We start from the raw sequence: 26,893 nt of genomic DNA, 5'->3' as shown, positions 1-26,893 counted from the left end.
TTCTGAAAAAACTTCAGCAACTAATAAGTGTTACCCAAAGCCAATCACCATCATCCAAGGCATCAGTATGGCTCTTCTATGGAAAGATAGGAATCCTAAAGCACAGGGAATAGTGTGTAATTTTTTGAAGTCAAGTATGTTAAATGATTTTTTTTTTGTCTTTGAACCCTTTTATAGCCCACTGATATTGAAGACACATTTACTAAGAGGATGAAAGTTGGCATTGTGTTGGTGAAAGAAGACGACATCATCGATGTGTTGGTTGTCCTTGATGCGTCAGTAATCCCGTCTAATCTGGGGGATGTCTCGAGTGCCATTTCCATGCTGATGGGCCTTCTTTTTGCTCTCAACATAGACTATCCAAAGGAACTTAAGTACACCTTTGAAGTAATTCAGAAGGTCCTCATGAACACTGGTGGAAGGCAGTGCTCCTCACTTGTGCATGGTCTAAGAAACAAACTCTTGCGGAAAGCCATGCAGAACTGCGTTAAAGACAGTTTTTATTTTACTGTTTGTTTTTACATACTTGCAAGCTCTCATATTTCACTTTTGTATGTCACTAAATGACTAGACTTTACATTCCAGATTAGACAATCACTCATTTGTTCATGGTTTAAGAAACTTACTTCTGTGAACAACAATATAATGGAGGACTCTGCAAATGCTTATCTCATGCAAGTCTGTAGTTTTTCCTTTGTTTTGCAATTGAGCCGACTGAAACTGATGTTTCTGAAACTTACATATTATCAAATGTTTCAGAAGCATGCAGCACTCATTTTCAGAGCAGTTGGTTCTGTGGAATTTGTTGCAGTTGTAAATGAAGACAAATACAGGAGTTTGAAGTCTTAATTGTTATAAACTGATCTCTACTGTCAATTAACAGTACAGGTGTTGTACTATTTTAATATTTCAAGTTTTATGCTAACAGGTGTGACTAAGCCTGATGAGCTACATCACTGATTTTTCTGTTTCTCAGATGAGTAAGATGGCGCAATAAATGTTGAATGTTGGGTGCTCATGAGTAATTGTCTTGTCATGTTCTTAAAACAAACTTTCTGTATGAAATGATCAGATACACTTTAATTGAATCTGTGGGTTTTTATTTTTTTGTAAACAACAGAAAATTAATTTAAATGAATGTAGACATTTAAACTTGAGATCAGAGATAAACCTAACAGGTAGTTTCGCTGAAATGGATGATGGAAAGCTCAAAGAAATACTTAAGATGTTCAATACACTTTTTTTTTTTACATCCAGTCAATCAACTCTGATAATTAAAATAAAACTGATTTACAAGTTCACAAGTTTACAAGACTATTAAAGCAGTTGAACTGACTAACAAACCTCAGTCAACTAAACTAAGACAAAAGTTTAGACAACGTGTGATTTTTCATCAAGATAACAATTGGTTGTGTTACAAGGACAAACTCTATTTCTTGACTTAACTTAAAATTTTAAGGAAGCCCTTTACATCATATTATTAAGTTGAAACAACAAGTTATATTTTACAGTGTAGGCAATATATGTCAACTTGGTCTCACGGCCATTCATGAAATACTCATAAAACTTAATCTGTTCAATGGGTTGTATAGATGTTAATAATGTTAATAATTGCTTTATGTGTAGCCATACAATATTTTTGCAATGTTCTCTGCTGAGAGATACTGTATATGCATATATGTACTACAATCATTATAATAATAAGTATGTGGAAATGTTCTTACATTCCACAAAAATCAACTGCATATGCAAAATTACGATTGGATTTAAGAAATGTGCACATTGGCCTGCTTTGTTCTTACAAGTGTTTTATATTCAGTCAGAATCATTCTAAACAAATGATCGTGCAATCTGAATACAGTCTAAATACCACCTTAATACTGCCATCACTGTAAAGACAAACATTTTCAGAGTTGAGAGAAGCCTGCACCTCTAAGGCAAGAAGGCATTGGAAAGTCCAGCTGAAGAAGCATAAAAGGCACAGCTTTCCAATGTGTTTCCACTGAACAATCAATCACTCTTTATTGATAGACTTTACGTCCATAGTTTATAAAAAAAAACAAAAAAAACAAAGCACAACACAAACCTTAGTAAAAAAAATATATATATATTTGTTACAATATAAAACTATAATATACATAAAAATGCACAATTACTTACAAGAAATTAATAAATACACAAACACTTCAACCAGCGCTTCCTCAGACTGGATGAGTTACAGGAACCACTCATTGTGTGAACCACTCTGTGAGCGCTAAAATTATACTGAACTGACAACAGGTTTTTTTTGTTTGTTTGGTTTTTTTTGAATCAGCAATAAAACACACTTCTAAGGTGCAGCCACTACATTTTACAATAAATGTAGTGGTGGACTCAAAGACCGGGAAGATCGGAAGTGCGAAGCTTGTAGGCTTCTGAAATGGGACGGTCTAGCCTCCGTCGAGCTGCCCAGGTTGCCTAGCAACCATGATACTACCCGCTGGAAAAGTGTCATACAGCATTGTTTGACAGAAATGAAGGAGAACATATTTTGTCCATTTGTTTGTTTCTACATGAGCTGTGTGTGATTTGATAAGTATCTGAGGCTGAGACCATGGGACTGTAAAAAACATGATTGTTGGGCTTCATTTCTGTACTGAACAGTCATTTTAAGATTAGTTAGTAAATAACAATTAGCTTATGTTGTTCATTAGTAATGTAAATATAATATGTCCAATATTATAGTAATTATATTAATCATTATTAGTTATTACAGCAGTGAACTTGAACTCTGTGTTAAATACTGAGCTTCAGTAAAGATTCAAGTTGCAGTTATTTATATTTCCTATCACTTTAAATCTTCACTCAAAGACAAGTATCTTTGACAGTGTATATATAGATGTAATATATATAAGAGACAAATATTGTTATTTTAATATGTTGGCATTGCTAAATTTGGCTCAGTGCTTACATATATGTGTAAAAAGGAAATGTACGAGCTGTGATAAATGTTTCTGATAGAATGGAGAGTAGACTGATATATTAAATATTCCTTTATTAGGTGAGAAAATCAGACCATGTCATAACTGATTTAAGTCATACAGAATAGATATCAGAGCCTTAAACAGGCTGACTTCTGCTAAATGGGCCAAACTGGGCAGAAAGTATACAAACACATAACATCCTTATAGAATATGATGTAGATAGATAGATAGATATAATTTTATTTCGAACATTCAAATATAATTGAAATAACAACAGAAAAAAAACAAAAAACAAAACTTAAAAATCATCAAGTTTTCATGTATATATCTTTGTCTACAGAATGCGTGTGCTCGAAAAGGAGTAGGATGAAGTTTACACTTTTCTTGTTCCTACCCCCTTATTTCAAATTTCATTGCTTACAAATCCATATCCAGGATTCAACATTATTTGATCATATATGTACAAGTCTAACACATTGAACATACACAAACAAAAACCATTTTCAGCACGTAAACCAGAACAACAACAAACTACATTTTTACATAAACTAATCACCCTGTCTATAACACCCGCTTAATCTCTGAGTTTATTTTATATCTGTGTGACAAACAGTGTTGGGGAGTAACGGAATACATGTACCGCCGTTACGTATTTAGAATACAAAATATGAGTAACTGTATTCCGTTACAGTTACCGTTTAAAAAGGTGGTATTCAGAATACAGTTACTTTGTTGAAATAAATGGATTACACGGCGGTACTTTCCTGTTTCATATTGTTGCTGGTCAGGACTGTTTGGGTTTGTTTGACAGCTACGCTCTGTTGTTCCAGGCGGCAGCGTTACGGTTGCCATGGTTACAGGGTGCCGCGCTCTCTCTCTCTGCGTGTTTCCTGGGTGAGAGAGCGCTTTTTTGTTGTTGTTGTTGTTGTGCTAAGCTAAAAGGCAGAATGCTACAGGCATGGCCCTAAAGAATGTAGCCTCATGGGCAGTGTAGTCCGTGCTGCAGCGAGAATGGACTACCATACACGTTATGTGTCTGTGAGCGAGGGAGGGAGAGAAAGGAAAAGTCCGAGCTGTCACGGAGCAAAAACGGGAGCTGGAAGCATGTAAATATAATAATAACCACTGCAGCCAAGAAGAGTGCCTGATGAGCCCATTTGTAAGTAAGACTCAACTGTACACTGTGTTCGTGTTTTCCTCCGGAAAAAATAAGTTCCGTTGGAGCAGCCTTTCAACGCCTCTCTCTGTCTCTCGCTAGCAAAGTTGACCCAGACAACAAAGTAAAGCTAGTTTTCAGCTACGAGCCCGACACGGAACCCACCGTATTAGCCAGAGGTCCCTTTACTACGGTTCGGAGCCGCGGACCTTCAGTAACAGTAATAAATCACAGCAATAGTACATTCACGTAGTTGTAAACAGCATGATAATATATTAAGTAATCCAAAGTATTCAGAATACGTTACCCTCATTGAGTAACGTAACGGAATACGTTACAGAATACATTTTGGGGCATGTATTCGGTATTCTGTAATGGAATACATTTTAAAAGTACCCAGATAGCAAGGAAACATTGAAACAATGTTGAGTCAATATCAGGCGACGTCATTGAAGCAACGTTGAAGTGTGACGTTGACCCAACATCACTCTTGCACCCATTTTTAACGTTGAAACAACGTCAGGTTTTGATGTTGAATCAATGTTGAAACCTGACATTGATTCGACGTTATATTTTCTAACACTGTTGACATTGAAACACTGTTGAGATATGGTATTGATTTTCCACCTCTTTCGCACAGTTGCTTTTTATTGAAAAAAAACCAAAAAAGGTCAATAGACATGTATCATTTGCAAAATACTTTATTAAAAGACAAAGTTTCCTATTTACATTTCTATGTTTCACGTCACTTTTTATTATTTACTCTGGGATGGGGATGGATGATGTGTGTCCTGCGCGCCACCCGTACGATCTGGAGCATATCTGAGCCATTTCTGGACTGCTTGAGCAAAGACCAACTCAGACATAGAGTTCGCCCCTACCTGCTGCGCCAGGCCATCTAGGACAAAAAATAGACACACACACAAAAAAAGGGAATTAGAGCACATGAATAAGCTCTTGTTAATTGTCTTCAGCAGGGAGAAAGTATGTAAACTCCTAGGCTGATAAACATGAAAGTCACCAGGCAGAAATCAGCAAACTGCCGCATTTGATTCCCAAAGAGCTATAAGCTGAAAATGTGATATGTCTTAGCATGGTGTGCCGTGTATCCTTTAAAAAAAAAAAAGAAAACATGGGGTCCTCGGGCTGTACAAAGTGTACAACCCGAGGACAAAACAAGCCGAAGACCAAAGACTCCATCTCCAGATTAACCGGACATGAAAGTCTTGTTATTAAGAAAGACAAAGTAATATAGCAAAAAACAGACATAGGAAATGTGAAACACACCCAGCACATCAATTGATCCCTTTATTGTTCACTTTAGGCTCATAAAACTACAATAAATGTTAAAACTTACCAAATATGCATCTACACAGCGCTGTCTCTTTAAATGCCCTTTTTTGCTTTGTCTGGTCCTTGGTATTTTTTCCCTGCCCAGTTGAGTACAGAGGCCAGCTCCTTTGTAATGGCATAAACCATTACACAGCGGACTCGCACCTCCAGTGTGGTCCAGCAGCACCAATCAACGCAAAGCGTCTCACCTATAGACACATTTTATGAGATGGAATTAGCGTGTCTCATGTCTTAAATGTGTATGCAAGTGCTTGTGTGTTTACTTCATGTAATTGATGATAGAAACATGTCATTTGGTTTTCCCTAAAGCCTGATTTTCAAGTCATACAAAGAATAAACCAAAGTATTGGCAGTGCAATGTATTTCTATTCACTTTTGTTGGATATTCATTTGTTAGTTCTTGTAACTGCTAAAAGTGTTTACTAGTTTTTGCCTGTCACATATATTTGTTATACCATGTAAACTGTGAAATTCCAAGATTTTCAAACTTGCCTTGTAATAGTGGCCTCACAGAGTCTCTGGAATCTACAGAAAAAAAAATCACAACAAGATGACATTCAGGAGTATAAATTGGGTTTTCTTTTTAGATAAGAGTACAATGACATTGTGATGCAGCTTTAAAGCTTTTTTAAAAGCATACCATCTATAGGGAAGACATCAGACTCTGCATGCTGGCGAGATCGCAAAGCTGTGTCGGTTTGTGCCGGAGTGGCGAAAGGTGCCGGAAGCTGGGTGGGGCATTATGATGGTTGCTATCAGTGGGCTGGGGGGCAGACTGCGGAGTGATGAGGGCTGTTTAGAAAAAAATAATTTTTTAAGTATTTAAGAATACAGACAACTTGTCAAAAAAGTTTCCTTGTGTCAGACACAGATATGTACACAGACACTAGACAGTATTTTATTACCTGGTATTTTCACTCGAGGGGCCTGGGGAAACCGTTTTTTTGTAGGCTGCTCATCCTCTGAGTCCGTATATGTGTACAGGGGATTTGGTCTAAAGAAAATAAATTAAAAACGGTCTTAAGTAATTGTAAATATGCTTTTGGCATATTGTTTCCTAAAGTTAGTTTGATTTCTAACAACACACACAGGAAACAGAGACGTGCAAGAAGGTACAGAATACAATGAATTTTTGAAGTGCACAAGTGTACACGGCTTTGCATGTTTAAAAAGTTTACAAACTTCCACTTTTTGGACTATATTATGTGGTGATATTGCAGTATGCAAGCACCACAGATATGTATAAAAGACAAGATCATAAATTCTTAACAATCAAAGATATGTTTGTGAATAAAAAAGTTTTACTTGTGCTTTCTTTTAAGACTGGTCTGGGTTTCTTCTTCGGACTGAAGGTCAGACGTAACACAGCGTTCACGTGGATATCTCTGAAGACTGCGTTCTGCTTCGTGAAATGTGCCTGGAAATACAAACACAATGTACGGCCAGACATACATTACGTGTGGACAAAAGGTGCAAACGCATAGAAAAATCAGCGGTTTCAAAAATACGCTGGTACGTGTGGACGTAGCCTTATTCATTATTCAAGGCACAAACGGAAAGTCATGTACGCGTGCAACGTAAAGTTAGTTGAGCGTGCAACGTACAGTCACGCATGCTGCGTGAGCTTTCAAACTGAGTCTAAAGTTTTCGTGTGCGAATTGAAGCGAGTGCTCTCCAATCATCAAAAGTAACAAAGTCATTGAACACGTTTATACAGTTAACTTTACGTTTATCAATCATATATCACAGATTTAGAATTTTTTGTAGTACTAAGCAACTACAGAGCGAAAGTCTGGGTCAAGCGCCGAGGCGACGGCAAGAACAAAGGAAACCTCGAAGCGTTAAAGCTAGCTTTGTAAGGGAATATAACGAAGAAATTATGAAACAAAAATGTTTTCTTTGTTGATATACTTTGTTCGCAGTGCAATTTATTTGTTGCCAGATTGTAAGAAGTAGACACAATTTAAAAAACTCGTTAATGTACAACATTAACAAGTTTTTTTTACTGTTATTCAAATGCAAACATGGAAATACCGAGTAGGAAAAAAAAATCATTCATTCTTACCTTATACTAATCGTGGTGCAGGCCAGTGCAGTGCATGAACTGATGCCTTCTCCGGTCAATTCCGCTGAGAGTAAATTAAATGTCCCGCTCTACTGTAGAAGACAATGAATACCGGGGGGGGGGGGTGTACCAATGTGAGAGGGGTGCTGCGGAATAGTCCAAGTGATCGCTGCTTTAATTTCCCGGTCAACTATACATAAATTGCACGTAGACACGATTTTTTAAAGCTGGTGAACCACACCAAGTCATTGATAACAAATGAACAATAAATCTACTTTCTCTGGTACTTTATACCCGCTTAGTTGCAATGCAATTTAACGCTCCACTACAAATCGATGGTTTTTGATGGTGACCGGAGCCGAATGATCGTCAACTATAAATAGACGTTTTCTCGACGTTGTTGTTGTCACCTGGTCGACTATAAATAGATCAAATATCAATGACAAAAAAACAACGGTGAATCAACATCGTTACAACGTCTCTATAGTAAGACCGTCGGTTTACCACAGTATTTCAATGTTGTTACAACATTGGCATTTCAACCCCGACCATATACGACGGTTCGGATGAAAAATCAACATAGATTCAATGTCGTCTTGCTATCTGGGTAACCTTCCCAACACTGGTGACAAACACCTTAATGAACACTTAAGGTTGGGTTACTCAGGCCTTGATCTATAAAAAAAATGAGGACACAATGAGACAACTCAGTCACTGAGAGGAAGATTTCCTATATTCATGCAATTTATTATTTTTGAACAATCGTGTGAATTTTTGTATTGATGTACTTGTCTTGATTTCATCTGTACAGGTGTTCCACACACTAACTCCTCTGACTGTAATGCTCTGATATTTTACATTTGTCCTTACTACTGGCTTGCTGAACATAAGGATTCCTCTCAGGTCATGAGTATTTGGTCTTATGTGGAACAAGTTCTGAATGTTGTGGGGCAAAGATTTATTTGCTGCTTTGTACATTGTTTGCGCAGTTCTGAGGTCAACCAAATCTTTAAATTTGAGAATATTTAATTTGATAAAAAGTGGATTTGATGGTTCTCTTGAAGTAGCTTTATTTATTATCCTTATTGCTCTTTTTTGCAGAATGTATATTGGATAAGTGTGTGTCTTATACGTGTTTCCCCACACTTCCACACAGTATGTCATGTACGGCAGTATAATAGAACAATAGAGAGTATATAATGATGTTTGATTTATGAGATCCTTGACCTTATAGAGAATTGCCAGAGACTTCGATATTTTGCCTTTGATATGAGTAATGTGGGGAATCCAGGATAGTTTGTGATGTATTATCACACCAAGGAATTTTATTTCAGATACTCTGTCTAATTCAGTGTTATTTATTGTCAGTTAACTGTTAGTAGAATGTAACACTATAGATCAACTTACCTCAAAATATATAAAGCATATAAACAATTACAGCAATATGTTGCAACAAACACAGCAGTACTACTAATCCAAAATACTCAAAGCTTCATAGAACTGAAACAAACATTTATTTTTAGCTCCATTCTGCTGCTGATACATACTTTAGGTTTCTGAAAATTAAACTTGTTTCTGCCTTTCATAGTAACTGAGAAAGTACTCAGGGCCTTCAAGTTGAAGGCCCTGAGTACTTTCTCCCACACTGAAAACACTGGAATGATCAAATTATTTGAACATTACCTAATAAGACTGATTCAGGACAGACAATTAGTTCTTTTAAACTTTTCTAGCAGTCCTTCACAAACAGGGAACAGTCTGTCTATTCTCTCCATCTGTCAGCTGCTGCTGGCTCTTCCTCCTCCTCTTCCTCACACACTGCTGAGTTTGTCCTGGTGGATCATCAGGGGTGCAAAGCCTCACAGATGATGTGCAGCAGTGGGTCCCTCAGTCTGTCCTCACTCTGGACACTTGCAGTTGTCACACATGGAAATCAAATGTGTTTGAATCCTGCAGCGTATCACACAAGTGTAACTTATAGATACGTGTTCATACTTTTATTACACAATCAGAGAGAAAGAAACAGAGAGAGAGTGCAGGACAGACAGACAGGTGACAGTCTCAGGTGTATACACTGCTACAAAACAGCACAAGAGAAGGAGGATTTAGTGTTTGTGTTATTACGAGTGCTAAACAAGAAGAGTTCCCAGATGGCACAGTGGACACATGTGTGACTCCTGTGATTAAAGCATCTTTCTTTCAGCTTAACGAGTGAACCGTCAGCTCGTTCAAACAAACGTTGAAGTCCGTTTAGCAATATAACATAGCTAACATTAACAGTGCAGTGAATCCTGCTTGTGCCGTGATATTCAGGACTGCAAACCGAGCTGCATTCACTGACTTTCAGCTTGTTGTGTTTGTGGATATATGACTGACTTTAACTGACTTTAATTAATAAAATCATCACATTCTCTGTAAGATTAAGGCCGACTATTGAACGGCGTATATTTTAAAGGTAAGGATTTAAAACCAAATTAGTACAGACTAGAGATGGCACGATACCACTTTTTTATGTCCGATACCGATACCAATATCATAAATTTGGATATCTGCCGATACCGATATGAATCCGATATAGTGTGTTTTTTAATCAATAAAACTGTTTTTTAATATATTGCTGCATTTTGTATAAGTTTATACTCAAGTTTAAATAAACAACAACACTAAAGCTATTCTGTTATACCTGTATGTAAAAAAATACACTGCACCCAAAATATTTCATAGTTCAGAAACACTGATCAATCTAATAAACTTAAACCTACTCTATCCTCCCTATTCTGGTATTTTAAAGAGTACTTAGCAGAAATATTAAGCAAACTAACAAATAGGGTTGCAAACTCCCAGCAAAAAAAAAAAATAGGGAACCACCCTCCACCTCATGATGCTTAATCGAAGTAATCAACTTTTATTTGATGCAGTGTAAAAAAAATGCACAGAATTAAACTATTTTTCAAGAATAATTAAATAGATTCAACATCTTTCTTCAACAGAATTGCAAACTGCACAGATGGTATCTTCCCAAAGGAAAAAGTACTATAGCTTACTAGGGTATATTAGACTTAACAGTTAGTATATACAGTAATGGACTTCTATACATTTTACATCAGATTAAAACTTTGGGTGTAAGATTCAGATAATTATTTATTAAAAGCTAGACATTTTAAATGAGAATAAGAAAGAAAAGTATGTCTTTGTGCCCCCTTTTCCCTGTTCATGCCCTATCGGCCCCCCTGGCTAAACTTTGCTAGATCCGCCCCTGCACAGTTACCAGCTGTCAGCTACGTAGAAAAGGATCCTGGTGTAGAAAGTAATATTAAATTCTAAAACAGCTTATCAAGCTTAAACGTGCTGCTGCTGTTCAGCCGCTGGTTTCCTCTTTCGGGTGCAAAGTGGGCCAAAAACAAAGAAGAGAGACAGACTCGCGACAGAAAAGCTGATCAGCTGATCATTAAGCAGTTTCATGAAGTAGCGGCAGGAGAGGGAGTGAGAGAGAGAGGCAGTCGCTAAATATATCGGTTGTTAAGCTTAACGTGGGAACGCTTTACGAACATTCAGAGATGATGTAACACACCCAAAGAAAGATTCTAGGTCTGACCAACCGTCTCAGCCGTGGGCAAAAAAGATGACAGTCAATAAAATTCTAAAAGATAATTTATTGACAAATAATCAAGAGATAAAAGATAAAACAGTCCAGTGTCCCTTTTATGAATCAAATAAAAACACACAGTCCCAAGGCCAGAGCCAGCTATGCCACACAACCAGTTGCACTCCACGTGTTGCCTTTAACAGGGTTAGAAGTTGTCCTCGGAGACCCACCACCCTGCAAGCATGTAGCCGGTGGTCACTCCAGCCTCTGCAACTCTGCTACCTTTAGGCTGTGGCATATATTAGGCCCTGGCCTGCACAGAGAGACAAAACGACACTTTCACAATAGAAGTCATAGCACAAAACCCATCCATCCCAAACATATCCAACTTCATCACATTACATACCTGCACAGAGAGACAAAACGACACAGCAGTGTTTGTAGTGTGGGCTGTAAGTAGACCAGTGTATCAGTGCAATGAAGTACACCTGCCTCTAATTAGTCCAACCCCATTCCAGCCATTGGCTCACCAAAAATGTGACACACACACACACACACACAACCACTCCCAACCCAGTGCAACTTCACACAATAATATGGAGCTGAATTAACACAGGCACATTAGTCTACCATGTTACACCGAACTTACACACTTGCTTTACTTCTCTCTGGGATAACTTCCTCGGAGATGAAATGCTGGTTTGCTAGCGAGGCTACAAATACACACAGCCGCTCTATCACGTGATGCACACTGCTCCGACGTGCTACGGTTATGAGGCGAGTTACGCCGTGTCGCAAGTTTTGTGTGGTGTTTTTTGATATGTAATGGATTGGATTACATTTTTTATTTCTCGCCGATATCCGATCCAGTAATTTAGGTCAGTATCGGACCGATACCAATACGTAATATCGGATAGGTCCATCTCTAGTACAGACATCACTAATGTCACATAACTTTGCCGACATGTGGCCAACAGTAATGTTTTAATGTTCTTCATTATTAAACATTTGCACATAAATGAGTGACATAATATTCAGTACTTACTTTTAAAAGTTTACTCTTCAGCCGCCCCTCTTCTGCCATTTTTTTCGGCAAAATTATCCACACCCACCGCCGCGCTATGAAGTCTGGGATATGTTGGGCCATGGAGGATACACGGACCCATCCTTAAAATCCGGGGAAATGAAGGACGCATTTGAGGGCCGGATTTCGAGCAGCCTTTGAATTGGGACAGCCTTCGTCGTGTCGCTGTGATGTAATCGGCCTTAAAATGCGGCCTTTAAGGCTGCAGACCCTGAATTGGGATACAGCCACAGGTAAGTAAGGTGAGTTCAAACAAAGTAAACTGGACAACTAACAGCTAAAATAAATAAAATGTTAACAAACTTGTCAAAGTTTATTTAAATGAAGGTGTTATATTAAGTAATCTGTAAAAGTGCAAAACATAAACAAACCCAGGATAGTAAATGTTTGTAAACTACAGAATAAAGATAAGGAACGGCTAAATAGAAACAAGAATGTTAATTAAGAATAACAGGCCTAAACTCTGGGCAAATGGTGTTTTCACCCACTTTGTCACAGTTTATATGAAATAAATAACAGATACAAGAAAAAGAAAAAGATAGGCGCAGTTCAAGCCGCATATGGTCGGTCAAACTCACTCCACTGGAACAAACAATCCAGATTTCAGGTTCTCCAGTCTCCTCTAGTAACAAGAAACTAGAACGTAAGTGCTGACATCCAACAATGACAGAAGTCCCTGTCATAGAAATATATTATCATTTAAGACAGTAGGGATGGGTATCGAAAACCGGTTCTTGTTGAGAACCGGTTCCCACTGTTTCAATTCCTTGGAATTGTTTGCCATTTTTGCAAACGATTCCCTTATCGATTCCAGTCGCCCCGAATGACGTCACCACGTTGCGGAGCGTCATTTACCTGGCAGGAAACATGGCGGCTCAAACGCTCAAAAGTTTGGTCATACTTTACGAGAACGGAAGACAACAGGGCAACTTGCAATACTTGCAAAGTAGAAAGCAAAAGCATTTGCTCACAAAACACGCGATAACCTTAAATGAATGTCGTGTTTTTAATTCCGCTCTGGACTCGTGAATCTCAACCCAGCAGCAGCGGTAACGTTTGCACGTCCTCTCCCGTTAATGCAGCAGGTAAATAATCAACTAACAGTGCATATTATGTTAGCGCGATCTGCCTTATTACAAAACCTGCCATTACTGTGCATTTAGGTGACCATGATAAGAGAGACAGAGTCTAGCTGGCGCTCGCTGGCAGTTGTCGCTGCAGTCTACCGATAGCGTCTCCTTTCAGGCCAGGATAGACGAATGTCACCGAGCAGTGACTAAGTTTGTGGTAAAAGGCTTGCACCTATTTGCCACAGCAGATGCCCCCGATTTTCGGTAAGTGAATGTGTTTAATTGTAGGCAGGGACATTACTGGATATTCTTGTGTAATTGCTACAGAATAATTTATGTTATACTTTGTTATTGCTACAGAAGAATATTTATTTTATTATTTTACATTTACAATTTTTTTTCCCCCGGGGACCCCGTGACACCCCATTGAAGGGCTGTAGGCTGGATCTCTTAAGGATCTCTTAAGATCTCACTGTTAGGTTTGTAAGGCCATGCTACTCCTAAATTTCTATCTTGTTCAAAGAGAAGATATAAAACAAAGTTCTAAGCTAATTGACCTTAGTGTTCTCCTTTTTTAAAAAAAAAAAAAAGAATCGATAACAGAATTGATAAAGAATCGAATCGTTAAACAGAATCGAAAATGGAATCGGAATCGTGAAAATCTTATCAATACCCATCCCTATAAGACAGAATAAGGAATATTGGAATATATTTAAATTAAAAGTTTACACAAATTACACATTCTGATTTATTATTTTGTTTTCTTTACATGCAGAATTCAGCCTTACCGCAGTGTTGTGATAAGCTGTATATAATGAACAAAGGTAATAATAATAAAACTGCCATATGTGTGATTTACACGCATTTGTATGTAGAAGCTGTAAAGTGTGTCATCTTTGTTCAGTCATTCAGAAATTAATTAAAAGTTTGTAGCCTGTAAGTGCATTTTTATCTGTACACACATACATATATTTTTTTGTACGTTATTAACAAAGACATACTTGATTGTTTGTGCTCAGGACAGTATTTGTCTGTCTTTGCTTTTCTCTTTTTTCCCCTTTCTCCTCTCTCCTGCTCTCTGTTCTTCTTCCATTCTTCCAGGTTTGCCTTTAATTTTTAACCTTCCTTGATCCCACCCTCCCTTATTTCAAGCTGTCTCTCTCTTCCTTCATATCTGCTCCTCTTTTTCCTTGTTTCCCCCTCGCTCTCTCCCCTGACACCTTTCTTGATCCTTTCCTGTTTTTTTTCTGTCTTCCCTCTTGTTCCCTCCCTCCTACCATCTCCTCCTCTGCTCTCCTGCTGTGTCTCTCCTTTATTTACCACCGGAGCTGCTGAGTTTTCCAGTGGGCCCTGACACTTTAGGTTCTGATGGATAGTCCTGCCAGTGGACGAGTGTGATAAACGGTGAGGTGATGGATAGATCTGCTGGGGCGGTGGAGACATCACACAGCAGTTTCACTATTTTGCAGCTCCTTGCCAGGCAGCAGGAGGGCCTGAGGGCGGCCATTTTGTGCCAAGCCACAGGCCCCTAATGGAGAAACCGGGGCCTAATGAGGCCAGATGATTAGACAGTGAAAGGGGGAGGGAGGAGGGCCAGTAATCTGACTCCAGTAGAAATAATGGGACTTCACAAAAGTCGCACTCCTGTTGAGGCAACCTACTCAAGTTATGTGTATCATAATCGAAATTTATGACATCACAAATCGGTTGAAGCCATTCACATCCTTGTCTGAAATTTGAGCATGAATGTGATGGTAATTTGGGGCTTTTAAATTCTTTGCAGGCTCATATGTATGCATACTCTTACTATCCACTCATTTGATAAGTGAAGATTCTGCCAACTTAAAAATTAACTTCTCGTGGGACTTTTCTGACAGTGCTCAATGGACTGACCAATGCTAAGAAAAATGGGTGAGTGCCCACAGTGAGTGTATGTAAACCTCTGACTATCACTTCCATTCTCCGAAAATGACTACATAGTTACAATCATATGATAAGAAAATTAATATAAAGTCACTTAAAAAGCATTTCCTTTTTTTAAAATGTTGGAAATATCATTTTGAAATAGATAAAACTAATTTTTTCCCATCATCTTAATGAGAAAAATATATATATATTTTTTATTTTTTTTTAATTTATTTATTTTTTAAATGATGTCATTAACAATTTACTTTGGGCCAAACTTGGGTTAGGAGCATCCTGTTTGCTTCAATTCTTAAGGTCACCAAAAGTTGAATCCCTTCATATCTGAGTCTAAATAATTAATGTCTGAGCCAAAATTTAAAACCTATCATTGAGATTCTCCTGAGAGCTTGCATTTCTGAGACTAGGAAAAGACGTGAAGTCTCAGTGAGCTTTGACTACCAAACAGTTCATTTTTGACTCCAACTGCACATGTCCCATATGGAAAAGAAATAGTAAAAACTTATATGTTGTTACTCATGAAAGTGGCCACTTTCATGAGTAACAACATATAAGGCTTACATGATTTACTCATGAAAGTGGCCACTTTCTCATTACTTTCATATATTGTTTTAGTAAGTATCCAAAACATACAAGTTTCATTATATAATTTTTCAAGGGATCTTATATCTGTTTTCACTCTTGTATGCTTTTCATACAAGTTTCACACAAGACAGATACAAACTTTATAAGATTTATATATATCTTTTCCATATGGGGTAAAAGTGAAAAGAGAAGCATATTGTGGAACAGTGCATTTCTTATGTGTTGTGATGTGAAAAAAATCTTTTGTAAAGCCTTGCTTTGTTTTTCAAAGAAATTTGATGAGACACAGATTGGTTTAAGTGCATAGAGCCATTTCCAAGTCTTTTAGTGGAAACATTTGGAATCAAGTTCTAGAGTTGGCCATTTGGCCTAACTGAGAAAAAAGGTCTATGACCAGGGAGGTGATCAGGAATGCACTGACCTTTTCCAAAGCTGTATCAGAGCTGAACTTGTCAGGATTGATGGAAAGAGGAATGCTGCCAAATCTAGAAAGGGTCTTGAAAATGAAACTACGCCAGGGTGCAGCAATCTGATCTGCTTTTTACCAAGACTTATAAGCTGAGGCACACACCCAAGTCAACTAAGTAATGACTGAATGAGAAGTTCTTGAATAGCCAGCCAAAGTCTTAAACCCCACAGGAGTTGTGTAGTGACCTGAGGATGGCAGTTCAGACTCTTCCCATGTATGTAATGAAGCATGAGAGGATGTGCCAGGAAGGATCAGAAACTGCCCTGGAACGGCTGGAAAGGAGCTTTGAGCAGAGAATGTGCAGTATTCAACACTTTTGTAAATGAAATATGTATGAAAACATATTATATGTGTTGAGTGTAGATTCATACAGAAATACAACGGGAAATACTATCCATTAATATATATATATATATATATATATATATATATATATAAACCCAAAATGTGCAAAGAATATCACTAGTGGCTACATCTAGTATTGGTAGATAGATAGGCGTATCTAACTCTATTTTCTGATATGCTACTGCTGTGGTTGAGGCTTGACTTATGTATCAACCATAAAACTAACACTAAAGGTTGGAGGGAGAGGTAAGGCAAACATGTGAGTGGCCAGAAAATCTGCCAGAGTTACAGATCAGTCTAGTTAATCTTTCTTTGTTTTAAAAATATTATTGAGGGCGCTAAGTCCTACAGTATTGGAGCATCCCAGTGATAAGCAAGCACTTGGTGACACTGAAGAAGAATAACTCCATTTTGAAGGCAAGATCTCAGAGCCAAGCACGGGAACAGCCAGCCATCTGCCATATCCTTTTGGGAATTAAAGGGGAAAAGTAGACAGAAAAAAGAAAAAAAACGAAAGCACCAACAACAAGGAACACAAATTACAGGAGATTCAATTTATATAGCACCCAACAAAACAGTGCCCCTCATGTTTTAAGGTAAAGATCCTAGAATGTCTAACCACTCCTGGTATTACTAGCCAGTCTTCCATCTAAGTACTAAGTAGGCCTAACCCTTCAAAGAATATGAGGCAGTAGGATCATAAGCCATGGTGAGATGAAAGTGAGAGGCTTGTTTAAGAGTTTCATGGAAAAGAAGATTCAGGCAGTGATCTGAGCCTATAACAGTATAGTTCCAGGTCACCCGATCCACCTCTAAGCTTAATCAAAAAGTAAAGTTTGAAGGTGAATCCAAGCAGTAGAGATAGTGACTGTCACCCAAACCCAAACTCTCTAAAATGTCTAGAAACTACAAGAGAGCCTGCAGTCTAAGTGTGAAGAGCTCTATTGGGGTGAAATTATACTACGGGGCTTGAACATTCAGGACTTTGTATGCAAAAAGAAGGATTTTATTCTAGATTTAACAGGAGAACGGGAAAACTTCAGTTCATGTTTTGCATGAAATTAAGGCTTTTTGTTATAATAAATAATTACAATAAGACTTGAAATAAAAAATGTGCAGACTAGATTTTCAGCATCACTCTGATCTTTCTACTTTTTACAACACTACCCAGATGAAAGAAAGAAATCCAACGAATTTAATGTGCACACTGAAGGACATATCCTGGTCAAAAATGACACCTAACAGTATTACGAGAGACCGAGGTAATGCCATTAAAAACTACTTAGTTAGGTGCTGTGTTTCTGAGATCTTTAGGATCAAAATCAATAACAATGTTCTAAATTTAGAAGAAGAAAATTCGGGTCATCCAGGCCTTGCTTTTTTGTGGGTTTTTTTTTTTTTTTTTGGGGGGGGGGGGGGGGGGGGGTTGCAGTGATCCCTGTACCATCCACAGTTTCACTAGAACTCATGGTACTCATTTTCAATTTAATATCACACTAGATCATTAGCTTCCTCTGATAAAATTATAATGTGTGTCATGTACTGTCCACTCTTTCCTCTCCTGCTCCTACAGCTTCTTGTATTGACACTGAATGTCCAGAAGAGATCGCTCTTGCTCTGCATTTGGACGGGATCTTCTGCACTTCTTTACCATTGACTGGGGCATCGGGCACAGAGTGTTTGTGCTTTTTATGCTTTAACTGCAGAGTTTCAAGAGAGACCAGTGAGCCCGAGGAAAAGTAATGTGGCCTTGCACAGGTGGAATGACAAAACTGTCAATATTAAAATGGAGAACCTGCACCCAGGAGTACTCTAATTGCCTGGACGAGTAAAAAAAAAAGTAAATTAAAAAAAAACAAAACACTAAAATTAAAATTAGACACTTGCTGTTTTTAATCACACAGCAAGCAGTAGAATAATAAAGAACGGACACATTCAAAGGGGCAATCAAATAAAAAACTATTATGATGATCAATACACAATTAAACAATCTTAAAACTGAGTAATCCAACTGAGCTACACTGAAAGTGAATTTCCACTAATAAAACATCTTGCTCTAAAACAAATTTTGAGAACATGGAGTAATATCTTGGTACTGGGGAAATGCTGGGACTGATTTTCATATAAAAGTCATTCTCAGAGAAACATTAGAATAATTTAAGGCTCAATAAATCTGGCTGCTTTTGCATCTGATGTAGAGACAACCATTTCTTAATAAACCTCCGCTACTTTGTGGACAGCAGTGTCACTCCACATGCTGTACACCTCACCAACTCCGCCTATAAAAAGTCACTTTTCCAAACTGTATGCTGATATCATTCTTACCATTATGGATCACTTATGAGATTGAATGTTGGCAATATCTAATAGCATTGCTTACATGTGACAGTCATAAACATATCAGTCACTAGATAATGGCTTGGCTGTTGTAACAGAAACTACCATCAGACCTCTAGATTTAGCATTCATCCTCTCAACTGGCCACTTTACTAAATAAGCCAACTTTACATAAATATTTTTTATAGTTTGACCTTTTCCCCTCAGTCAAAGGGACTCTTCAAGCACTGCCATAAATGTTTCACTTGGGAGCTCTAGCACGACTCTCTGATATTGCTGCAGTGAAGGAGCCATGCATTTTAGACACTGGGTGTTCTTTATAAGGGTGAGATGCAAATAGTCTTATCGTTTCATGTCAGCAAAGACGTAACTAGACGGCCTGGTTACCTCCAAAGTGAAAAAAGTGCAACAACCTACTAAACTCAAAAGTTCACTAATTAATTAGACAACATATTTTTTTGCCATGCATTAACAGCCATCTGAAGTCAGATTCCTATCACTACCTTAAGATTTACCTACCTCATATTTATATTATTGGATTCTTTGGAATAGCTCTGAATTCTACTCTAAAAAAATACCCCATAATTTTGTTACACATGTACAATGACAATAAAGGGCTATTCTATTTTATTTTATTCTATTTATCTGAACCTTTGGCAAATGTTACAAATAGTACAAGGTAAAGACAGCTTTTCCAGAGTAGAACCTCATACCAACTATGAACTACAGTGATGGAAATTTTGCATTTTGCTTTTTTTTGCTGTGTAATTTGACTATGACTTTTGTGTTATATTAATGAATTCTCAAAGAAAATGTGAGGCCATCTGTCTGAAACTTTAAGATGAACACGAAGTGAGTCTTTCAACAGGATAATATTCCCAGGCACACCAGCAAATGAGCCAAGGAATGTCTCAGAAATAAGAAATAGAAAGTCAAGAGAAAAAGCCCAGATCTGAATCCCACTGGAATGTTAAGGGGGAATTTGCAATGGGCAGCACATTGAAGAAAATCTTCAAATACCTTGCAACTGAAGGAATTTTCCACGGATGTGTAATTAAAATGTTCAGCAAACCGAAGTGTTCTGCTAATTGGCTGAATGTTAGTTCCTGAGTTGAAAGGTGTTTTGTTTTTTTAATCAAATTAATCAAATTATTTTATCTATTGACATTTTGTTAATTAAGGTATATCACCTTTATCTGCAGGCATATTTCAAAGAGTGTCAAATGTTTTTCTTACATAAAAAAATCCAACAATTTCACAAACATATTTTTCACAACTATTCCTACATATGTATGTAGATACAATGACAGAAAAAGTATTTTTTTTTTTATTCCAACACCTCTCTTTTATTCTTGTAGTTGTCACATTTTTTTCCCAGTTTCCTCATTTTTCCTTATTCACTACATGAACAATTAAAGGGCTGAGAAGGCATACACACTCCAAAATGCTATCATACATATACACCTAGCACACAGCCTCACACACACACACACACACACAGTGTGTGACGAGGAGGTAACTTTTAGTGGTGGCTAGCTGTGAAGAGAGGCGCCTAATTAAAAAGATCATGAATATTCATGAGATACTTGTACTGCTGCAGCTAATTACATATTCAGAGAGCTTTGGTCCACAGCGCTGGTGTGAGTAGTCGATTCAACTCCGACACACTGACAGCTCAATAAAACACAAGCAGCAATGTTTCACCCCACTGCAGATCTCAACACTGTGTGGACACAAATGCAACCCACAGGTTACACACATACATTTATACATCTGCAAAAGACTGAAAAGCTATACATTTGAATTAAAGAGGTTAAACCTAGATGATAAATATTTTATCATTACATGAATACCATATTTTTTCTGTTAGTCTCAAGTTAGGTTCCCGTGTGTCTTGTATTTACTGTGTCTGGTAATAACAAACAGACACTACTGTGAAATTTAAAGATTTATTATTGATCACTATTGGCACTATTGTGAACCAAGGTAACACAGTAACAGACTGGACATCCTATTTACAAATCTTAAATATCGGAAATTATTTCATCCTCTACTATCCCATGTGTCTAACATGTCCTGCCACTTTGTTAGATGCTGCCTGCATATCTCTGTCAGTAGGTGCTTTAGGAGGTTGTGATGGTGACATACTAAGCTTTAGGGTTTCTCAGCCGGGAGAGAAGGGTTTGTGTCCTGTTGAGGCCCTTGTGTTTTAAACGTTTTTGGCCTCATTTTGATACTTGAGTTTGAGGTGGGGTTGGGTGACTGAAAAGTCTCAATGCTATAACCCTGCGCATCATGCAACACCACAAAAGCATACATTGTGAAAATGAGCCAGATTAAGAACTGACCAAACGGGATTCATTGACGCCCTGGGAAATGATAACAGACTGATGAGTCATGACTGTTAAATTATTGTACTCCTTGTACAACTACATGTTTTTCAAGTAACACATTTAAACTATTCTGTCTGATTTGAAAACCACACCTCTTTTAAACTGCAGTCAATATTACTTATGAATTTAAGGAACTTCAGGTGTATAGGTGGGAGAATTAAGAGTGTTGATTGTACCTACTGAAAATCATCAGTATGATGTAGGATGTTTTTGTCTTAACCATGACACTTCTTGTATGTTGTAGTGAGTATATAGCACCAAATCACAACAACAGTCACCTCAAAGCACTTTATATTATAAGCTAAAGGCCTTATAATCAGTCTGCTGTTTTCCTCAGCTATCAATACGTGTCCACATCTAGAAGAGCCTGTAAACCTCCTCCTCCAGCCTGACAGGATTCTCAGAAGTTGATGAGTCAGTGAAGCTCACTTCTGTCTAATGACAACAATACTGAGGTGAGTTGTTGAGGATATCATGAACTTAAATGCTGCTGTTAGCCTTGTTAGCTGCTATTCAGTATTATTGAAACATTCTTCGAAGTGAACATTAGATTCACTGGCGTAAGATGAGCTTATAAGCTGTTAGCTGTTGTTGTCTTTTTTTTTTTAACTAGCTCACTGTCAGCTGTTTCAGTTAGTGCTGACAAGAAGTAATTGCGGACAGTATCAGGAATAAATGGGATTTTATGCTTTAGGGGGAAATCTGCACCATAGCTACCTCATAACTGCAAACCCTTCTGAAATTCTGCGATTAAAACCTAAGCTGCAACCTACGGTGTAACTGGACATGCACCTCCTGAGAAATTATCTACACATTGAGTTGACATAGCCTGCAAATGCATTCCTGGAAACTTTTTCTTCTTCGTTTTTGAATATCATTAAGACAATAACAATGATTTTCTTAAAATAAGGAATAATAATCATAGAATCACTATAAAGATTCACAAATGTCAGCAAATTCCTGGAGGGACATTGCTGAAACTATCGGAATAAACATGAGAGAATGTATAAAGAAGTTTAAAAATTGTCAGGGACAAATATATTTCATGTTGCACCAGTCAATATACATTTATGAGAACAATACTCTTTTTTCTATGAAATCACCTCAAAAAATTACTGACTGTTAAAATAAATATTATTTAAATATTTTCACATACCATTAGAAAACCTAGGGTTTCAAATGTAAGGTAAAGGTAAATAAAACTAAAAGGAGGAATGACCATGAACTATCATCTCTTTGCTCTGTTTATAGTCCAGTACAGAATAAGGGTGGATGAGAGAGAAAAAAAGAAAGCAGGAGGGATGGAGGAAGTGGTATTGGGAATTACAGTGCAGACTCTGATGGGTCGGCTAATCACCACTTTGCCCTGCCTAATGTGGAGCCCCTGTGGCAACAGAACATGTTTTATTCACTAACTTACAACATCCCAGTCCACACTCACTGATAGCCAGCAGTTAGCGCTTAGCACAAGATAGCATTGGTAATGGCAGGAACATCTTGAAAACCTACATGTAACAGCAGCACATAAACTGTGTTGGAATAATTCTTCATAGTAACTCCGTTTGTCATGATCAACAGTACTATTGTTTAGGAAAAAAATAAGAATATTTTTGATAATACTTCAACTGTGTGTTCGCTATCACAGAGTAGCCATCATGTGCTATTAATTTCATGCTAGCAAATAGTAACCAAATACTAAATAATAGAGAATATGATTTATATATCATTGTGGTCTTGCACAAAAAGTATATCAACTAACACACTAAATCTTTTTCATTTATTTATTGTTTGGTAGATTTTAGAAAGAAATAAGCAGTTATTAAATGAATATAATTAATTGGAAAAGATTAAAGAAGATAAATATGTAAGATTAAGTAAACTACAAGTTATTTAATAATGACTATAGAGTAACCATAACTCTAGCAATCATAGTTGTGGAACTGATGTCAAATGATGACTGCTGTTAATCCTTTAACTATGCCAATAATCCTGACTTTCGATTCTTTCAAATGGTTGCAAGTCTTTGTTATTCTAAGACAATCTACCTATCAGAAGCCTGACATCAGAAAAAAATATATAAATAAAAAAAAACAAGGAAACTTATGAAAAACTTAAATTAAATCAAAGTCCACTTTTGTCAGAATCAGTACTTTGTACATTGAACATTTAACAGTTAAATTGTTAACTGTTAACGTTCCTTAAAGCCATACACGTTCTTTAATGTGGATCCTCCATTTAAAAAAACACCATTGAAGAGAAAGGAGATCTTGAGAAGTACCTTAGGGGTAACATGTATGGATATTAGAAAGTGTAAACAAGTAAAGATTCAGGGGGAAAAAAAGAGGGTTCAGGTGTTAACACAGTATCTGACTTTCATGTGTAACTGAAAGTGAAGTCAAGTAAAGGTTTTTGTGAAACATGCTCATATTTTATTATCTATCCAAGTGTAAGCAGGTAAAAGCAAAGTCTCTGACAAACAGAGATGTGTAGGACAGGAGGAAGCAAGTGGAATAGAAAACTCTACATTTAAGATGAGTCCTTACAGAGCAATTTACATATTTGAGCATGCACTAATTATTTTAGCTGTTAGTGCTGATGTGTAAGAGTGTGTGTGTGTGTGTGTGTGTGTGTGTGTGTGTGTGTGTGTGTGTCAGAGTCTACATGTCTGTGTGCTCACTGGGCATTTTAAGGGGGACATGCTGGCCATATGGAAAAGACAATGAAGCAGAGTAATTAAAACAGAACAAAGAAGAGAAGCGCCGGCACCATAATTAGAACACTGATTAATCAGCTGATAATTTTATCTTGATTAATGTGACTGATTTTCTCTTCATTTTGACCCCAGCCAGTCAGGCCCGGTCCAATTAAATTTAAATTATGCGTCGGAATCTGTCCAGTCCACCTCCCCCCTCTCTGTCCTCCATTACCAAACTCACACATACACATCTCAACACATGCATGCGCAAAACTGTGTGGAGTAAAACACACACAGACTTGCATAAATGCAAGCACAACTTACACACATACATTTTTTTTTAAATGTACAAAGCAAAATAAAAACCTCACTGAAACAGTAAAATTTTAAAAAGAAGGAGGTAATAAAGGCAATAAGGATGAGTTATCATGTAAAATGTTGGCATGTGAAGTCATGGGTGTTTTGAAAAAAAAAAGAAGATGGAGTGCTGAGCTTGTAAAAAACACATTTTCATGTCCTCCATTGAAATTTCACCAGCAGCACTCAAAAGGAAATTCCTCTTAGTGAGGTTATTAAAAAAAAGAAATGTTAGCTGTTCGATTTTAGGAGCACATGACAAGGAACAGTCACAGGGTTGCTATGCTTAGTCTTTATCTTCTTGTGGGCTTCTGTTTTGCAGTACAGAAAACTCAGCCCCACTCACTGTTCATCTGAACAACATGGCTTCAAAAAACCAACATGGTCCCAAAGAAAAGGTTTCAAAACTGAATTCAAAGCTGGAGGGCAACTTCTCAGTGTCCATCTTTTGTACAGTCTACTAAATAAAAATAAGATTAATAATAAACGCTATAGATTGGCGACCTGTCCATAGTGTACCCTGCCCCTCCCTCTATGGTAGCTGGGATAGGCTTCAGCTCCAGGCTCCCCTGCAATCCTGGTAAGAACAAGTAGAAGAGAAGGGATGGCTGGATGGATACTACTTACCAGCAGCCATTTTAACCTCCTAGGACCTGCCGTCCACATATGTGGACATCACATTTTTGGTTATTTTGACCAAAATACTCAATTTTGCTCTACATGGGCTGATATCCACTTACGAGGACATTATACTGCTACTGTTCTATCAAAATTTTAAATGAATATCCTCATTTGTGTCTCATATTTGTCTTAAAAACAAAAATAAGGTAAAAATAAAATCTGGAAATTCTTTGTTTTTACATTCATCGGGCCCCAATATGCCCAAATATCAAAGAGAAATTAGAAATGCATGTCGTGGAAGAGTTCGGGCCTTAGGAGGTTAAAATAAAATAATAGATTAACAAAGGTTCAGTTTAGGGAAAGAATCCACTCAGACCTTTCTCTCCAAGTAACCTTATGCCACCCTTTTGGAGTTTTTCCAAGCCAGCCAAGAGGTGTAATATCTCCAGCATGCCCTGGGTTAGCTGCAGTTGAGGTGAAGTCCCAACTGACCAAGCTTCTCATCCTCATTTTTGCAGCATACACTAGTATTAGAATTTTATAAACCAAACCACATGGCCACGAGTAAGGATGGGACAACCAGTAACTCAACAGCTTCACTTTCATGCTCAGTTCTCACCACAACAGAACGCAACACATATTCCAATCTATCAGTTAGTTTCCTACTGGACTTTTCCTTAACTCGTGAACAATACCTAAGATATTTAATCAACTCCAGTTGAGGCAGCAATATGTTCCCAACTCAAACTGGACACTTCCCTTTTCTGACTGGGAACCATGGCCCCAGATTTAAACCAGTTGCTTCACAACAATGACTTCATTGATGCAAGTCATTGTTCACATTGTAATTTAACAACAACTTTTTTATGATTAACCCTCATTTACCCTGGCAGTCTTGGCTGTTGAGCACAGCTTGCTCTTTATTAACAAAAAACACTCCATGCTAAGCAACATATGAGACAGTAAGAAAAGCCTAATTAATGATTGAGAACAAGTCTGGCATCACAGGTCACCAGTAGTAAGAAGACATCATCAAAAGACATCAGAAACACCACCACGTACTCGCCATAACTCATACTGAGTAAAATAACTGCCAGTAGCTACAGAGTGTGTTAAGTGAGAAAGAAATCTGGGATGCAGTGAAGCAATTGACCCTTGGTTTGTGCTCCTCCAGCCAACTTTTCCTCTCTGGTGTCTCTACAGGTGCCACAACCCATTTTTGTGATGCCCCACAATGGCAGGTGCATTTGTACTATCAATTAAAAGAAGATGGAGGAAACAGTTGGAAGGCTAAATGAAAGAGGAAATGCTCTTCTACTTTTTTCTCTCTTATTCGCTCCCCTCCTATCTGGCTGTCTTTTTATTTTTGGCCTTGGCTCAACTGACTGGCTGCATGCCAGGGCCTGCTGAGTGACTTTGGGTACCGCTGCCAATGTGTGCCGCACCAGACAGGCCATCCTCATGTGCCAACGTTATCAGGGGCACGGTGTTTGGAAGTGGCAATGCTGCTGTTGCCTATGGCCCATGTCCCATGGGGGGGAGCATGCGGGGTGAAAGTGTTAATGCTTTCAAATCTGGTTAAGAGTAGGGTGACAGCTCTTTTACCTAGGTGGGTGGAAGGAGAGGAGGGTGGGGAGGGATAAAGGGCATCTGCTTCCCTTCCAGCACTCAGAAATCCAGCATTAACCAGCACACACACAGGAAGATGTCACAAAGGACACTTCAGCATACATTTATTTACAAACAGTGTTGGGAAGGTTACTTTTAAAATGTATTCCATTACAGATTACAGAATACATGCCCCAAAATGTATTCTGTAACGTATTCCGTTATGTTACTCAATGAGAGTAACGTATTCTGAATACAATGGATTACTTAATATATTATCATG

The 26,893-nt window shown here is 37.7% G+C and overlaps 1 long non-coding RNA gene across 1 annotated transcript; it reads right to left on the bottom strand.

The window, feature by feature from the left end:
* Positions 1-4,891: 4,891 nt before the first annotated feature.
* Positions 4,892-6,831, bottom strand: LOC134640244 (uncharacterized). The gene is made up of 6 exons (XR_010095424.2): positions 6,778-6,831; positions 6,378-6,466; positions 6,113-6,264; positions 5,965-5,997; positions 5,477-5,660; positions 4,892-5,017 (listed from the first exon to the last, which is right to left on the bottom strand). It is a non-coding gene; the product is annotated as an uncharacterized LOC134640244 (long non-coding RNA).
* Positions 6,832-26,893: the final 20,062 nt, after the last annotated feature.

Source organism: Pelmatolapia mariae, linkage group LG13, assembly GCF_036321145.2.
Source record: "Pelmatolapia mariae isolate MD_Pm_ZW linkage group LG13, Pm_UMD_F_2, whole genome shotgun sequence".
Classification (NCBI taxonomy): domain Eukaryota; kingdom Metazoa; phylum Chordata; class Actinopteri; order Cichliformes; family Cichlidae; genus Pelmatolapia; species Pelmatolapia mariae.
Note: the sequence above shows the minus strand (reverse complement) of the source record. Positions and strands in the feature narration are given on the sequence as shown.